The 19,167-nt window shown below is 38.2% G+C and overlaps 1 long non-coding RNA gene across 18 annotated transcripts in view; it reads right to left on the reverse strand.

The window, feature by feature from the left end:
* LOC147349192 (uncharacterized) overlaps positions 1 to 19,167 on the reverse strand; it is a 503,453-nt gene that overhangs the window by 165,656 nt on the left and 318,630 nt on the right. The gene's annotated exons all lie outside the window — the stretch shown is intronic.

Here is a 19,167-nt window from a genome sequence, read left to right on the forward strand (position 1 = left end):
ACACTTCCTCAGACATATCATGCTATTGACAGACTGTTTATATGGTATTGCATAATTTTAAAAGAGATAATTTTATTATTTCTTAGGAATATACACGTATTTAACTCGTCATTCTGATACAGTTCTGAAAGGCTTTTCAACTTGCATTTGATAGCTGTAACAGTTGATGAGAGGGAGGTATACGTATTTGGCCTTGTAGACACTCTGAAAGTTTGAGCTTATTAAACTTGTTTAATGAGGGCATTCTATTTTAATACTGGAGTGGGTTACCTGTGGCAGAGGGAGATGGTGGAGTGGAAGGAGTTCACTCATCTTCTACTGCATGAACTCCAAAATTACAAATCACTGCTGAACAACTGTTGACAGGAGAATATTTAATTTCACCAAAAAAAAAAAAAAAAAACCACACCCTGTCCAAGTGCAAAGGAGAAGCCCCAGCAAGACAGTAGGAGGGGCGAAATCAGGTTTAGAATCAAACCTGGTACCCACCAGAGACACTAGAGGAACTCAAACAAACCTTGTGCACCAGGACCCAGAGACCCCACAGAAACTGAGCCAGAACTGTGTTTGAGTGTCTCCTGTGGAGGTACAGGTTAGCAGTGGACTGCCACGGGGACAGGGGCTCTGGGTTCAGCAGACCTGGGTATGGCATAAGACCTCTTGGAGGAGGTTGCCATTAACCCCACCATAGAGCTGCCAGAACATACACAGGACTGGAAAAATAGACTCTTGTAGGGAACAAACAAAACTTTGTGCCCACCAGGACTCAGGAGAAAGGAGCTGTGACCCCAAAAGAGACTGACCCAGACTTGCCCATGAGTGTCCAGGAGTCTCTGGCAGAGGTGTGGGTTGGCAGTGACCTGCTGCAAGGTCGAGGACATTCAGTGCAGCAGTGTAAGCATGGGACATTTTGGAGGAGGTCTCAATTATCTTTATTACCTCCACCATAGTTTGGCCTCAGGTCAAATAACAGGGAGGGAACATGGCCTCCCTCTGATCACAGAACATTGGATTAAAGATTTACTGAGCATGGCCCCACCCATTAGAACAAGACCCAGTTTCCCCTTAGTCAATCTCTCCCATTAGAAGCTTCAATAAGCTTCTTATCCTTATCCATCAGAGGGCCAAGAGAATGAAAACCACAGTCACAGAAAACTAAGAAAACTCATCACATCAAACTCAACAAACTCATCACAGCCTTGTCTAACTCAATGAAACTATGAGCCATGCTGTGTAAGGCCACCCAAAACTGATGGGTCATGGTGGAGAGTTCTGACAAAACGTGGTCCAATGAAGATGGGAATGGTAAACGACTTCAGTATTCGTGCCCTGAGAACTCCATGAACAGTGTGAAAGGCAAAAAGATAGGACACTGAAAGATGAACTTCCCAGGTCGGTAGGTGCCCAATATACTACTGGAGATCAGTGGAGAAATAAATCCAGAAAGAATGGAGAAACAGTTCAGTTCAGTCGCTCAGTTGTCTGACTCTTTGCGACCCCATGAACTGCAGCACGCCAGGCCTCCCTGTCCATCACCAACTCCTGGAGTATACCAAAACCAATGTCCATTGTGTCAGTGATGCCATGAAACCATCTCATCCTCTGTCGTCCCCTTCTCCTCCTGCCCTCAATCTTTCCCAGCATCAGGGTCTTTTCAAATGAGTCAGCTCTCCGCATCAGGTGGCCAAGTATTGGAGTTTCAGCTTCAACATCAGTCCCTCCAATGAACATCCAGGACTGATCGCCTTTAGGATGGACTGGCTGGATCTCCTTGAAGTCCAGGGGATTCTCAAGAGTCTTCTCCAAAACCACAGTTCAAAAGTATCAATTCTTCTGCGCTCAGCTTTCTTTATACTCCAACTCTCACATCCATATGTGACTACATAGCCTTGATTAGATGAACTTTTGTTGGCAAAATAATGTCTCTGCTTTTTAATATGCTGTCTAGGTTGGTCATAACTTTCCTCCCAAGGAGTAAGCATCATTAATTTCATGGCTGCAATCACCATCTGCAGTGATTTTGGAGCCCTGAAAAATAAAGTCAGCCACTGTTTCCCCATCTAATTGCCTTGAAGTGATGGGACCGGATGCCATGATTTTAGTTTTCTGAAGGTTGAGCTTTAGGCCAACTTTTTCACTCTCCTCTTTCACTTTCATCAAGAGGCTCTTTAGTTCTTCTTCACTTTCTGCCATAAGGGTGGTGTCATCTGCATATCTGAGGTTATTGATATTCCTCCCGGCAATCTTGATTCCAGCTTGTGCTTTCTACAGCCCAGGGTTTCTCATGATGTACTCTGCATATAAGTTAAATAAGCAGGGTGACAATATACAGCCTTGATGTACTCCTTTTGTTATTTGGAACTAGTCTGTTGTTCCATGTCTAGTTCTAACTGTTGCTTCCTGACCTGCATACAGGTTTCTCAAGAGGCAGATCAGGTGGTCTGGTATTCCCATCTCTTGAAGAATTTTCCACAGTTTATTGTGATCCACACAGTCAAATGCTTTGGCATCGTCAATAAAGCAGAAATAGATGTTTTTCTGGAACTCTCTTGCTTTTTCCATGATCCAGCGGATGTTGGCAATTTGATCTATGGTTCCTCTGCCTTTTCTAAAACCAGCTTGAACATCTGACAGTTCATGACTGATGTATTGCTGAAGCCTGGCTTGGAGAATTTTGAGCATTACTTTACTAGCATGTGAGATGAGTGCAATTGTGCAGTAGTTTGAGCATTCTTTGAAGAGACAGAGCCACAGTGAAAAACAGCACCCAGTTGTGGATATGACTGGTGATGGGAGTAAAGTCTGATGCTGTAAAGAATAATACTGCATAAGAATCTGGATTGTTAGGTCCGTAAATCAAGGCAAATTGGAAGTGCTCAAACAGGAGATGGCAAGAGTGAGCATCAACATTTTGGGAATCAGTGAACTAAAATGGACTGGAACGGGTGAATTTAATTCAGATGACCATTATATCTACTACTGTGGGCAAGAGTGCCTTAGAAGAAATGAAGTACCCATCATAATCAACAAACGAGTCTGAAATGCAGTACTTGGATGCAATCTCAAAAATGACAGAATGATCTCTGTTTCCAAAGCAAACCATTCGGTATTATAGTAATCCAAGTCTATGCCCCAACCAGTAATGCTGAAGAAGCTGAATGGCTCTACAAGGCCTACAAGACCTTCTTCAGGAGTAAACTCTGGGAGTTGGTGATGGACAGGGAGGCCTGATGTGCTGCAGTCCATGGGGTCGCAAAGAGTTGGACATGACTGAGTGACTGAACTAAACTGACTTACAAGAACTTCTAGAACTAACACCCAAAAAAAGATATCCTTTCCATTATAGGGGACTGGAATGCAAAAGTAGGAAGTCAGCACATCTCAGGAAATAGGCAAATTTGGCTTTGAAGTACAAAATGAAGCAGGTCAAAGGCTAATAGAGTTTTGCCAAGAGAACACACTGGTGATAGCTAACACCCTCTTCCAACAACACAAGAGAAAACTTTACATATGGACATCACCAGATAGTTAATACTGAAATCAGACTGATTATATTCTATGCAGCCAAAGATAGAGAAGCTCTACACAGTTAGCAAAAATAGGACTGGGAGCTCAGATCATGTGGCTCAGATCATGAACACCACATTGCCAAATTCGGACTTAAATTGAAGAAAGTAGGATAAACCCCTAGAGAATTCAGTTATGACATAAATCAAATCCCTTATGATTATACAGTGGAAGTGAGAAATAGATTCAAGGGATTAGATCTGATAGAGTGCCTGAAGAACTATGGACAGACGTTCATGACACTGTACAGGAGGCAGTGATTAAGACCATCCCCAAGAAAAAGAAATGCAAACAGGCAAAATGGTTGTTTGAGGAGGCCTTACAAATAGCTAAGAAAAGAAGAGAAGCAAAACACAAAGGAAAAAAGAAAAGATCTACCCATTTCGATGCAGAGTCCCAAAGAATAGCAAGGAGAGATAAGAAAACCTGCTTCAGTGATCAATGCAAAGAAATAAAGAAAACAATACAATAGGAAAGACTAGAGACCTCTTCAAGAAAATTAGAGATACTAAGGGAACATTTCATGTAAAGATGGGGTCAATAAAGGACAGAAATGGTATGGACCTAATAGAAGCAGAAGATATTAAGAAGAGGTGGCAAGAACTCACAGAACTATACAAAAAATATCTTCATGACCCAGATAATCACAATGGTATGATCACTCACCTTGAGCTAGATATCCTGGAATGCAAAGCCAAGTGGGCCTTAGGAAGCATCCCTAAAACAAAGCTAGTGGAGGTTTTGGAATTCCAGTTGAGCTATTTCAGATACTAAAAGATGATGCTATGAAAGTGCTACACTCAATATGCCAGCGAATAAGGAAAACTCAGCAGTGGCCACAGGACTGGAAAAGATCAGTTTTCATTCAGTCTCAAGGCAATGCCAAAGAATATTCAAACTACCACACAACTGCACTCATCTCATACACTAGCAAATAATGCTCAAAATTCTTAAAGCCAAGCTTCAACCGTATGTGAACCATGAACTTTCAGATGTTCAAGCTGGATTTAGAAAAGGCAAAGGAACCAGAAGTCAAATTCCCAACATCCGCTGGATCATCAAAAAAGAAAGAGTTCCAGAAAAACATCTACTTCTACCTTATAGACTACGTCAAAACATTTGATTGTGTGGATCACAACAAACTATGGAAGATTCTTCAAGAGATGGAAATACCAGACCACTGACCTGCCTCCTGAGAAATCTGTATTCAGGTCAAGAAGCAACAGTTTGAACTGGACATGGAACAATAGACTGTTTCCAAATAGGGAAAGGTGTACGTCAAGGCTGTATATTGTCACCCTGCTTATTTAATTTATATGCAGTGTACATCATGAGAAATGCTGGGCTGGATGAAACACAAGCTGGAATCAAGATTGCCGGGAGAAATATCAATAACCGCAGATATGCATATGACACCACCCTTATGGCAGAAAGCAAAGAACTATAGAGCCTCTTGATGAAAGTGAAATAGGAGGCTGAAAAAGTTGGTAAAACTCAACATTCAAAAAACTGATTCATGGCATCTGGTGCCATCACTTCATGGCAAATAGATGGGGAAGTAATGGAAACAGTGAGTAACTTTATTTTGGGGGGCTCCAAAATCACTGCTGATGATTACTGCAGCCATGAAATTAAAAGACGCTTGCTCCTTGGAAGAAAGGCTATGACCAACCTAGACAGCATATTAAAAAGCAGAGACATTACTTTGCCAACATAGGTCCATCTAGTTAGTCAAAGCTATGGTTTTTCCAGTAGTCATGTATGGATGTGAGATTTGGACTCTAAGGAAAGCTGAGCACTGAACAATTGATGCTTTTGCACTGTGGTGTTGGAGAAGACTCTAGAGAGTCCCTTGGAATGCAAAGGATCCATCCCTTCAATCCTAAAGGAAATCAGTCCCGAATAGTCATTGCAAGGACTGCTGCTGAAGCTGAAGCTCCAATACTTCGGCCACCTGATGTGAAGAACTGACTCATTTGATAAGATCCTGATGCTGGAAAGATTGAAGGCAGAAGGAGAAGGGGATGACAGAGGATGAGATGGTTGGATGGCATCACCGAGTCGATGGACATGAGTTTGAGCAAACTCCAGGAGTTGGTGATAGATAGGGAAGCCTGGCGTGCAGCCATTCTGGTTTCTCAAAGAGTCAGACATGACTGAGTGATGTAACTGAACATTTTATTATGTTTTTGTCAATGTTTAATTCTCTTCTATCATCCACAAAAAAAAAAAGGTATACTAAGAATTTTACCTCTTTTTAATAGTTTTATAACTTACCTATTTTTTTCACTTTTGAGAGTTTAAATTTTAGTTTTCTGTGGATATTAGTATTTATTATTTACTTAAAAATATTCATTATAGAAAAAAGTACATTATCAATTCAGAAAACTCTATGACTGTTATAAAAATGAAAATATCTATCATATTGTTGGGCTGTTTCATATTATTATTTGCATTTATTTTATGTCAGCATCTATATTTGCAGAAATGGATAGCATTTTATATCTTTAATTCACACACTTTCTACTTGTTACTGTTCATAAGTGAAAGTGAAAGTCACTCAGTCATGTCAGACTCTTCACGCCCCATGGACTATACAGTCCATGGAATTCTCCAGGCCAGAATACTGGAGTGGGTAGCCTTTCCCTTCTCCAGGGCAACTTCCCAACCCATGGATCGAAACCAGATCTCCAGCATTGCAGGTAGATTCTTTACCAGCTGAACCACATAATATAAAGCTACCAATTATATACATTAGCTCCTCACTGGATTTGTCAATATTCTTCTTGTTTGCATTTAATGTGTCAGTGTCAGCAATGACAATATTTAATAACACTAACACATGTGTAGGCTCCTCTAACAATAAGGAAAATTAGTCATAAATGTATGTTTTTCTCCAAAAATAACAACAGATGTTAGTAGCTCCACTCCTGTTTTATAATTTCAAAGTGGCCACATTTTTATATTTTAGGAAAAAAAAAAGTCAGTATGAGAATCAAATGTTTTACACGAAATACCATCAAAAAATAAGCTGTTATTCCTTCTGAACACAGATCCATTGGAGAATTTAAAGAGAGTGAACAGATCTGGCTTTAACACAGTGCCTCCAGCTCACAGGCTTTTTATAGGTGTCAGGGGATTCAGGTCCATGACGGATTTCACATATACACCTGCTCTTTATTGCAAATAATACAACATTTTAACATTGAGTAGATCTGGTGTTACATATTGGTAAGCCAGGTATCCTTCAAGTGAAAGCAATTTACTTAGATTTGTCCAAGGCTTTATTAAAAGCTACTGCTTTAAAAAAAATGTATTTCACCATTTTAGAAGCCTTAGAGCATCATACGTCTGTAGAGTAAGCAATCGGAGTCAGTGCTGTTCAGCCACTAGGTGTCACTTAGCCTCTTGGAACAATTTCCTTTCTCTGAACACTTAAGATTTTATCTCTGTGATTCCCTTCAGCATTAATATTTATGATTATGTGTAGAGATAAGAAACAGAAAATGTGTCTAAATGTTCATTTCATTGGATAGATAAATGACCTTTTCCAGTAATCTTACTCTTCTCAATAAACCTACTCTCCACATACTGCTCTGTTTCTTCTTTCTGCCTGAAATTTCTCTCTTCAGATTATCCACCTGGCTATATTTCTCAACCCTTTGCTTATCAGCAACATCTAAATGAGATATATTCCTGATTATTCTACTTAAAACTCTGGCCTTCCCTCAATCTTTTTTAGACCAATAATCTTTATTCCCTTTTATTTTTATTCTACCTTTTCTTTTATTCCTGACACTTTTCTCCTTTTAACATACTGTAACATTTACTTATTTATCATGCTTATGGTGAAGTAGCCATACTCTTCCTGATGGACTATATCATGTCTCCAAGGGTAGAAGTCTTTGTTAAATCACTCCAGTATGTACTACACCTAGAACAGTGCTTACATTTAGTTGTAATCAAATATTTATGCAATGAGTGAATTGCTTAGAGATCAGTGCTGACATATGTAACGTTTTTAAATAATCTGAAAACAAACTATGCAACTTTAAAAATAAATTTATGCTTTCTCAAACTAAAAGAGATTCAGAAAATTGTAGAAAACATATAAGCTGATGTGCATAAGTAGAAAGGAAGAAATTTATGGAATGAAATTTAAATTTTGAAAATAGACTCTTCTGGCACATATCATTGAGCAGAGTTGTGCCAGCTTGAATGGGAGGGAGGTTTGGGGGAGAATGGATACATGTGTATGTATGACTGAGTCCCTTTGCTGTTCACCTGAAACTACCACAATATTGTTAATTGACTTTACTCCAATACAAAATAAAAAAGTTTAAAGTTAAAAAGAAAAAGAAAATATAATCTTCTTTTTTTACCCCAAAAATGTCCACAATAAATTAGGGCAGGAAATGAATAGGCAAAAAATACAGTTTGGAAAAAGAAAAAAAAAAAAAAAAACAACGGCAGCTACCTCTTTAGTTGGTGTGAGAGGAAGGCAGGAAGTTAATCCAATCCATTCATAACCTTCACCCCACCCCAACCTCACCATACAATGGAGTCCTTTCCATTTCAGGGAAAAAAGCAAACACCAAAGATGCCAGGAAAGTTTGAAAAACATCATCTCAAGGAAAGAATGACTTCTGAAGGCCAGACTTAAAGTTAACTAAAGATAATGAAGGGATTGTTACCCAAAACAAAGTTTTGATGAGTCTACATGCTTGGTTCAGTGGATTAAGAATTTTTTTACAAAGCACAGGGAATCAGGGAAGTGATTTAACAAACAACAGGAATCCAAGTGTTTGTATATTCTAGAGGCATAAAAAGCGTTTTAAAAGGTTTTCTAAATTAATGAGGTATTCCTATAATTTAGGTAACATAGTTTACATAGAGATCACATATTGTATAATTCTAACTTGCCCAGATAAGATGCACAGAAGAGAACCACTCTTTCCCTCATTTAGATTTCCACTAACCAAGTCCATTGTAAGACTCTCTATCAGAGCAGAATAACAGAATAAAAGCAATAGACCTGAAATTTTATTTCAATTCTGTGGTCCTATTGTTATCAAATAATCCCTTGAGCTCTCTAAATCACTTTCAATAGAACTGACATATGTGCAGTGACCATTTTATTCTCTGACGTTCCTATTATAGGTTGCTTAGTATAAACATGGAGAAGGCAACAGCACCCCACTCCAGTACTCTTGCCTGGAAAATCCCATGGACGGAAGAGCCTGGTAGGCTGCAGTCCATGGGGTCGCTGAGGGTCGGACATGACTGAGCGACTTCACTTTCACTTTTCACTTTCATGCATTGGAGAAGGAAATGGCAACCCACTCCACTGTTCTTGCCTGGAGAATCCCAGGGATGGGGAAGCCTGGTGGGCTGCCGTCTATGGGGTCGCACAGAGTTGGACATGACTGTAGTGACTTAGCAGTATAAACATATACAAATGAGCTGTGACTCTGCTAAACTATTCAGTTTAGCTATCTTAGTGGTCCATCTGGACCACCCAATGATAAAGTTTCAAAACATTTATATAGATTGAGTGGAGTAACCAATATAAACCTGAATTACCTATTGTGGTATCCAACCAAAACAGCTCCAATGGGTCAACGTCAGGTTATGCAAATTGTGTCATGCTTATTCATAGAAATACTGAAACATTATTTGTATTGATAGCTCTTTTAATACAATGTGGTACCAATGGTGTCCATGTTTACTCAACTTTTAAAAATCACCAGGCCTTTTGCTAAAATGAAAAATGTTAATGAGTAACAGTCACAAAGAATCTTTTCCAATTTATATTCCTGTAAAGTAACTACAAAATGGAATACTGATGAGTGGAATCCCTTTGTTCCAGAAATCTATTACCTTAATTTTCACACTCCTTCAATGGCTTATGTAAAACTCAAAACTCCTGTTTCTTGCATAGTTCAAGTGCATACTATTGACACATACAACATTTCAATTAAAGTTGAATTTTTATAATACATATATTTATCCTAATTGGTGCATCCCTATTTATTAATTTGACAGTATAATAATTTTGCACTTAGGTTGTTAATAGTAAAAATTATTTTATATACACATTGCTTAAATTCAGAAAATTTCATGGCCAAAAACAGGGTGTGGGGGGGACCCACAATGTCCAGTAGAGGAATGGATAAACAAATTGTGATATAACCATACAATGGAGATACCCATCACATCTAAAAGCTGATGTGCTCCTCATAACACATGATAATGGAGATGAATCTCCATAGCTGAAAGAAGAAGCTGAGCAAAGAGAAAGCAGAATAATTTTATCAAAGTGAAATTTTACAAAAAGCAAACAACCTATGGTGAAATAAAGTAGATGCTATTTTGCTTTGGTTGATGGGTGTGTGTGTTCGGGGCAGGATTATGGGAGACTATTGGGATATAGGGATTTGCGGGGAGCGAGCTCCACCCCTGGCAAAGGTCATGAGGAAGGAGGCTTGGCATACGCAAAGGCGGGATCAAGCCTCAGGAGTCTCCCTGGAAATTCTCGAGCAATCTACCCCCAAAACCAGAGTCTGCCTACTTTCTGCTTTGTGCTTTCACCTACACCTCTGACTTTACGGGGGGCTGTCCCCCACTACCTCTCTCTGAAAAAAGAGTTAGCTTACAGCTCCAGTTAATAATTCCTGGGTGTGACAGTGTTCAACCTACAAACTCCCTTGGAAGTCCTCTAGCCTGCCTGAATAGGTTTTTCCGGCCACATGTGATTGTTCAGAGCCTCCAAACTGTGAGAGGCATGAGATGTTCTAAACTGTCTAAATACAGATTCCTTTGAGCAGTTAAAAGATTGATTAGAAATTGTATTGGTGAAGGGATTTTCACTTGTTGGGCCAATGTTTGCTGCTAAGTCTCCATATCCCTTACCTGCTGTGTCCCTGGCAGTGTATTGATTAATATAATTGGTGTAAATAGTAGCTTTAATGTTTGTAACCTGGGACCCTTGAGTTAATTCTTTTTCTTGTTATAGCCCACCACACCTTTGCTCTGTAGGAATGCAACTTTATCTAATGCTTTTGGAGGGTGGCTCCTGACCAATCACCTTTAGAGAAAAATAAGTTTTCTGAAGAAAGGGTCTTAAAATGTTAACAGGCCTCCGGGCCAGAAGATGATGCAAATTACCTAAGCTTTTGCATATGATAAGTTTGCAGGAAGAAAGCCTGGCTTACTGCATGACTCTACCCCTTCCCCCATTATCCTCTATGCATAACTTAAGGTATAAAAACTACTTTGGAAAATAAAGTGCGGGCCTTGTTCACCGAAACTTGGTCTCACCATGTAGTTCTTTCTCTTACCTTCTGGCTGAATTATTCAGCCTCTTTTCTCCAATGAATTTCCTCACTGAGCTATCCTCATTCTATTACTCTTTATATCCTTAATTAACGTTTAATTAAGCAATTGTTTCCTGATCCTCGCCGACGCCGTCCCCGCTTCGAATACCCTGGATCAGCTGGGGCTGGTCCCTGGCAGGGATTTACTCTAAAATAACTTGAAAATTGTATGAGTGGTCAGTGAAACTGTTCTATATCTTGATTTTGGTTGTCATAGCATGGGTGTATAAATTTATCAAAAATTTCTGAACTATACATTTAGACAAATTTTACTGGGTGTCAAACCTGAAGAACGATAACTATTATAAAAATAAACATAGCATTGTACTGAAGGTCCCCTCTGGATTTTGAGGAATAGGCAGAGAATAACAGCAAATATTGCCAAAAAAGCCTTTGTCTCCAAAGTTTCACTTTTTCTGACAGTTCCTCGAATCACTCCTTTTCTCTAATTTATCTTTACACCCCTGATCTATAGAAGCGTATCTCTATTATTTGCCACTTTCCTCCAACCCCTACCTCAAATGGTCTCAAGAACTCAAATTTTCAGTCTGAACTAAATTAGTGCTTCTTTCAGTTCAGTTCAGTTGCTCAGTCGTGTTCGACTCTTTGCGACCCCATGAATCGCAGCACGCCAGGCCTCCCTGTCCATCACCAACTCCTGGAGTTCACTCAGACTCATGTCCATCGAGTCGGTGATGCCATCCAGACATCTCATCCTCTGTCGTCTCCTTCTCCTCCTGCCCCAATCCCTCCCAGTGCTTCTTTAATTTATTCCAATTGTCAAAAGGTAGAAAAAAATGTAAGGCTCAAAAACAGAGAAGAAGGAAAACAGGGAAGAAAAGAGAAGAAGAGAAAGGAGTTTACAGTTTATTTTTAAGCCAATATCATTGTCATATTTTTTACTAATATTCTTAACTAGAATGTAAGATATATTCATTTTCTATTAATAAAAGATATAAACCTATAAGATAAGAAACATGACAAGGGAATCATTTACTGTCATAACTTTGCTATATTCTTTCTTTCCCCTTTGCTGTTCAAATCCGGGATTCTTTTAAGCGAGAGGAATCATTCTATTTATCTTTATCTCATCAAATCTTATAAACAATAAGTAAATCATAAAACGTTTTGCCCTGAGAATTATTTCAAGAAGCCTTCATCTCCCTCTCCTCACCCTCCTCTTCTAACACACATCTAGAAATAATTCCACTTAGTGTATCACTTACAACTCTATTATACCATTGATCAGAAGCTGCCTGATCAAGATGATCATCTCAATAGTTAAATTGGAGTAGTTGGAATCAATGTATTTTGTTTCCTGGTTTCACTGACTAATGTCTTAAAAACACTATGAACACAAATTTGGTCACACACCCTGCTTTGCATGGGCAAAAGGAAAGAATCTGACTCTACCGTTTTTCTAGTACTCAGGTGTGTACAATTAAGACAGATGAGTGCAGTGGACTCTGAAATCCCCATGAAAAGAGGATTTCTAGAAGGATAATAGTATTCATACAAGAAAAACCACTGGAATTGAGAACTCAGTATGGTTCAGAAGTACATTAAAAGAGATGAGATTTTTACAGATTTCCATCAGTATACAGACAGTATTTGAAAATAATTGCAATGTTGATAGTGTAGCTAGGAGATGCTCTGTGAAATAGTGTCTTTTGAGTTAAGATCTGAAGTAGATGCGGGGCCTGAGGGAGACTCAGGAAAAAGTAGTAAAGGATGAGATCAAAGAGTTAGAGATGAGATAGAGAAAGCACAATTTGTAGAATCTCATAAACCATTCTAAGAATTTTAGCATTTATCATGAGTGAGAGGAATTCCACACCAGAGTATACTCTTCTGAGAAGAAAAAAAGATCTGACTTTGTTTTAAAGAATCATTCTTTGTGCAGTGTTGAAAATGAACTTAGAGGACAGGCACTAAAGCAGGAAGAGCTATAAGAGGCTGTTGTAATAATTCAAGTTTGAGATGACAGGGTTTTGAATCATAGTAGTAAAAGGAAGGCAATGGCACTCCACTCCAGTACTCTTGCCGGGAAAATCCCATGGACGGAGGAGCCTGGTGGGCTGCAGTCCGTGGGGTCGCAAAGAGTTGGACACGAATGAAGTGACTTAGCAGCAGCAGCAGCAGTAGAAGGAAAGGTGGTGAAATGCACTCAAATGACACTTCTATTTTCAAACTTGATATTCAAAAGCCAGGCCTACCTTACTCCAAAATCTTTGTGGTTTTTAATTTTCTCCTTTTTTTGAAAATCTCCATTCCATTACCTAACATAGTACTCTTAGTGTAGAAATCCTTAGTTAGTTCAGTCACTCAGTCATGTCCGACTGTTTGTGACCCCATGAACCGCAGCATGCCAGGCCTCCCTGTCCATCACCAACTCCTGGAGTTAACCCAAACTCATATCCATTGAGTCGGTGATGCCATACAACCATCTTATCCTCTGTCATCCCCTTCTCCTCCTGCCTTCAATCTTTCCCAGCATCAGGGTCTTTTCAAATGAGTCAGCTCTTCAGAACAGGTAGCCAAAGTATTGCAGTTTCAGCTTGAACATCAGTGATTCCAATGAACACCCAGGACTGGTCTCCTTTATGATAGACTGGTTGGATCTCCTTGCAGTCCAAGGGACTCTCAGGAGTCTTCTCCATCACCACAGTTAAAAAGCATCAATTCTTCAGCACTAAGCTTTCTTTATAGTCTACTCTCACATCCATACATGACTACTCAAAAAACCATAGCATTGACTAGACAGACCTTTGTTGACAAAGTAATGTCTCTGGTTTTTAATATGCTATCTAGGGTGGTCATAACTTTCCTTCCAAGGAGTAAGCGTCTTTTAAGTTCATGGCTGCAGTCACCATCTGCGGTGATTTTGGAGCCCAGAAAAATAAAATCAGCCACTGTTTCCAGTGTTTCCCCATCTATTTGCCATGAAGTAATGGGACCAGATGCCATGATCTTAGTTTTCTGAAGTTTGAGCTTTAAGCCAACATTTTCACTCTCCTCTTTCACTTTCACCAAGAGGCTCTTTAGTTCTTCTTCACTTTCTGCTATAAGGGTGGTGTCATCTGCATTTCTGAGGTTATTGATATTTCTCCCGGCAATCTTGATTCCAGCTTGTGCTTCTTCCAGCCCAGCATTTCTCATGATGTACTCTGCATATAAGTTAAATAAGCAGGGCGACAATATATAGCCTTGACGTACTCCTTTTCCTATTTGGAACCAGTCTTTGTTCCATGTCCAGTTCTAACTGTTGACCTGCATACAGATTTCTTAAGAGGCAGGTCAGGTGGTCTGGTATTCCCATCTCTTTCAGAATTGTCCACAGTTTATTGTGATCCACACAGTCAAAGGCTTTGGCATCGTCAATAAAGCAGAAATAGATGTTTTTCTGGAACTCTCTTGCTTCTTTGATGATCCAGCGGATGTTGGCAGTTTGATCTCTGGTTCCTCTGCCTTTGCTAAAACCACCTTGAACATCTGGAAGTTCATGGTTCACATATTGCTGAAGCCTGACTTGGAGAATTTTGAGCATTACTTTACTAGCGTGTGAGATGAGTGCAATTGTGCGGTAGTTTGAGTATTCTTTGGCATTGCCTTTCTTTGGGATTGGAGTGAAAACTGACCTTTTCCAGTCCTGTGGCCACTGCTGAGTTTTCCAAATTTGCTGGCATATTGAGTGCAGCACTTTCACAGCATCATCTTTCAGGATTTGGAATAGTTCAACTGGAATTTCATCACCTCCACTAGCTTTGTTGGTAGACATACTTAGTATATAACACATTATACATAATTTGTTGAGTTAATAATTGATGGTGAATTTCAAAATTCTCTGGATTAAACAGAAATAACAAGCTTTGTCTCACACATATACATTTGAACAAGTGATGAAAAAACTGGACAGCTACAAGAGGAAGAATGAAACTATACCATTTTCACACAGCACATATATAATTAAACTCAGCATTGATTAAAGATATGAAAATAAGACCTGAAACCATAAAATTCCTAGAAGCAAACATAGACAGTACATTCTTGACATTGGTCTTATCAATATGTTTTGGCTATGTCTCCTCTGGCAAGGGCAACAAAAGCAAAAAGTAACAAATGAAAACACATCAAGCTAAATTTTTTACCTAGCAAAAATACCCATCAACAAACAAACGGGAACATACTGACAACAAAAGAAACTTGCAAAGTATATGTGCAATAAAGGGTTTATCCCCCAAGTATATAAAAGCACATATAATCCAATATCAATTAAAATCCAATTTAAAAATAGGCAGAGGATCTAAATAGGCACTTTTCAAGGAATACATACAGATGGCCAACAGGCACATGAAAACATGCTTAACGTTGCTAATCACCAGGGAATACAAACAAAACCACAATTAGATAACACCTCACACTTATCAAAAAAACAATAAACTGTAAGTTTTGCTCAGAATACGAAGAGAAGGACACCCTTGTGCACTATTGGTGAGAATGAAAATTGGTGCAGCCACTATGGTAAACAGTTATGGAGGATCCTTGAAAAATTAAAAGCAGAACTACTATATGATCCAGGAATTTCACTTCTGGATATTTACTTGAAGAAAAGACAAATGCTAATTGAAAAAGATATATGCACCTCAATGTTCATTGTAACATTATTTATACTAGCCAAGATATAGAAGCAACCTGAGTGTCCATCAATAGATGAATGTATACAGAGAACAAACTTATGTTTGAGACAGGTGAAGGGTATTAAGAGGGCTGCTGCTGCTCCTTCTAAATCGCTTCAGTCGTGTCCGACTCTGTGCGACCCCATAGACGGCAGCCCACCAGGCTCCCCTGTCTCTGGGATTCTCCAGGCAAGAACACTGGAGTGGGTTGCCATTTCCTTCTCCAATCCATGAAAGTGGAAAGTGAAAGTGAAATCACTCAGTCGTGCCCAACTCCTAGTGACCCCATGGACTGGAGCCTACTAGGCTCCTCTGTCCATGGGAGTTTCCAGGCAAGAGTACTGGAGTGGGTTGTGTTAAGAGGGGAAAACTAACAATTATAAACCAAGTCCCAGGAATGCAAGGTATAGCACAAGGGAATATAGTCAATAATATAGTAATAACTTTTTATGGTACATAATGTATGTTGAATAACTATGTTGTACACCTGAACCTAAGATTTAAGTTGACTACTTTCAATACACAGCAACAACAGCTAAACATAATGATGCTTTGTAAATGTTAATATAAAATAATGGTAGGCAAATGAGAAAGCAAACTAGTTGGAGACAACTCATGGAAGTGTGTTATGTTTAGAGTACGTAAATACTGGGCAGCAGAGCTATGTTTAGAATACATAAATATTGAAATGTTAAAGAATGAGTAAGTGTTGGGACTCTAGAGACAAAGAATAATAAACGTTTAGGATACATTTCCCTAAAATCTAAGAAGGAATTAAAGTAGTTTCTGGAAAGGAAGAAGATGCCACTCTGCTTATGTTGAGTTTATCCTCTGAAACTCATCTGCCACTATCTATAACAGAGTGAAAAAAGACTTGATCAAGAAGATCAGTAGGGGAAATGTGCTGTTTCTCTTTTTCAATAGGTCAAAAGAGGGTGTCTGGTAAAGCTTTTTTTTTTTTTTTAAATTGAACCACGTATTTTATTTATTTATTTTAAATTTTATTTTATTTTTAAACTTTATAATATTGTATTAGTTTTGCCAAATATCGAAATGAATCCGTGGTAAAGTTTTTAAAATAATTTAGTTGGTAGAAATAAAAGCCCTCATTCACCAAGATTGCCAAGACCTTGAAATTAGATGTGCCTAAAAGTCCATCTCGTCAAGGCTATGGTTTTTCCAGTGGTCATGTATGGATGTGAGAGTTGGACTGTGAAGAAAGCTGAGCACCGAAGAATTGATGCTTTTGAACTGTGGTGTTGGAGAAGACTCTTGAGAGTCCCCTGGACTCCAAGGAGATCCAACCAGTCCATTCTAAAGGAGATAAGTCCTGGGTGTTATTTGGAAGGAATGATGCTAAAGCTGAAACTCCAATTCTTTGGCCACCTCATGTGAAGTGTTGACTCACTGGAAAAGACTCTGATGCTGGGAGGGATTGGGGGCAGGAGAAGGGGACGACAGAGGATGAGATGGCTGGATGGCATCACTGACTCGATGGACATGAGTTTGAGTGAACTCCGGGAGTTGGTGATGGACAGGGAGGCCTGGTGTGCTCCAATTATGGGGTTGCAAAGAGTCGGACATGACTGAGCGACTGAACTGAACAGTGGGGTATTTCTGTGTCTCAGCGCAAACACTGAGAAATATTAAGTGACTAATTTACTTTTCTTGTCTGATGCTTTCCTTTTCTAGTAATAAGATTTTGGTCCAAACAGCTTCTAATTACTAATTGTAATTAATTATTAGTTGCTTACTACTTTTTTATAATTATATTCATCTATGCATCAAAATCCTCTTCTAAAACTCTGCCAATGTTTAACTCTTCTTGTTCTCTCACAGAAGCTGGGGTGGTCATGCTGTTAGTGAGTTCAGAATTAAATATATGAAAAGTATGATCTGTTCTCTTCAAGTCAGATCCTGCAAATATGATACATAATTAAATGATTAGCTAATATAAAATAATGAATATAATGCTACTCCTGAAAAATGATCTTTTTATTGCAAAGAGTACAATGGTAATTCATTCCATTGTATGGGATATTTCTTCCATTACATAAAGACAAATTTAGATATGTAAAATTCATAATTTTTATTCCCAGGCTGCATCTTCTATTGTAATTCCAACTAAATTGTTGCTACATGATGATACCACTCATTATATTAATTATCTCCTGTATTTCCCAGTAAGTCTGTGTAAATAATTCAAGGGAATTGTATGTCAAATCACATTAGTGAAGTAATACGTCAAACATCTCATAAAGCAAATCCACAAAACACGTGGATTAACTTTTTATTATCCTAACTCAAGAAATTTGATAGCATGTATTATAGATAATGGTGAATATTTATTATTGCTTATTTCATGGCAAGCAATTTCAAAAGTAATTTATATGTATTAATTCACTTAATTCACCTGTGTTGGTTAATTTAATGTGTCAATTTGACTGGACTAAGGGATTCTCAGATAGTTATAAAATCATTATTTTGCAGGAATAATCTATGAATCATGTATTACATGAATCTATCATGCACTGTATGATCTATTGCATGAACGCATCTATGAGGGTCTTTGAATCTGTGCGCTGAGTAAAAATCACTCTCACCAATGTGACTGTGCAACATCCAATCCAGTGAGTACCTGAATAGAACAGAAAGACGTAGGAAGAGTGTATTTGCTTTTTTCCCTTGAGTTGGGAAACACACCTCCCGCCCTTTGACATCAGTCCTGATTCTGAGCCTTCAAACTCGTACTGAATTACATCACTGACTTTCCTATTTCTCAGTTTTCAGGTATCAAAGGATGGGACTTTTTGGTCTGCATTATCCTTTGAGCCAACTCTAATCATAGATCTCTTCTTTATCTATCTGTTTATCTATCCATCCATCCATCCACTTTATTTGTTCTATTTCTTTGGATAGCCTTAATACCTCTTCCAAAAAGCTAGTAATAAGTGTGCTTTTATTATATTTATATTGTTTTTAATAAAACCAGGAAAAAAACATCTGAATAAATTGCCTCATGTCACCTAGCTGTTAAGTGATAAAGCTAAGGATGCGGCATAGGTTTTGATAGATATAGGCATAATATTCTATAAATGAATCTTCTATATGAATCTATGTTTATAAATGAGATTAATACTTTATAAAAATTATCTTCTACACTTTAATGGTGAATTTCATATTCACTATATGCTTACTTGTAACAACTTTCAAAGGGAAATAATAGAATATTACCAAAAAAGTATAAGTTTCAAATTCCTATTTTATGTATTTGGAAAATCTATTATAATAAATGGTACTGTAAAATGCTTTACAGTTTGGATCAAGAATACTTGGATTTAAAGCAGAGCCCATACATTTATTAATTGCATAATTTGGCAAGTGTAATACCCATTTAAGCCAAGAAAGAGATAATAATACCTAACAGAAACTTTTTAAATGAAATTAAATATGATAACATCTCAAAAAATATATTAATTATTGGCTCAGAGTAAGTGTATAATAAAATTATAATCATTTAATTTTATTTCTATAGATAGCTGTATGTT

This window comes from Bos grunniens, chromosome 21 (assembly GCF_055505025.1).
Source record: "Bos grunniens cultivar Pamir isolate PY7600 chromosome 21, Bosgru_T2T1.0, whole genome shotgun sequence".
Classification (NCBI taxonomy): Eukaryota; Metazoa; Chordata; class Mammalia; order Artiodactyla; family Bovidae; genus Bos; species Bos grunniens.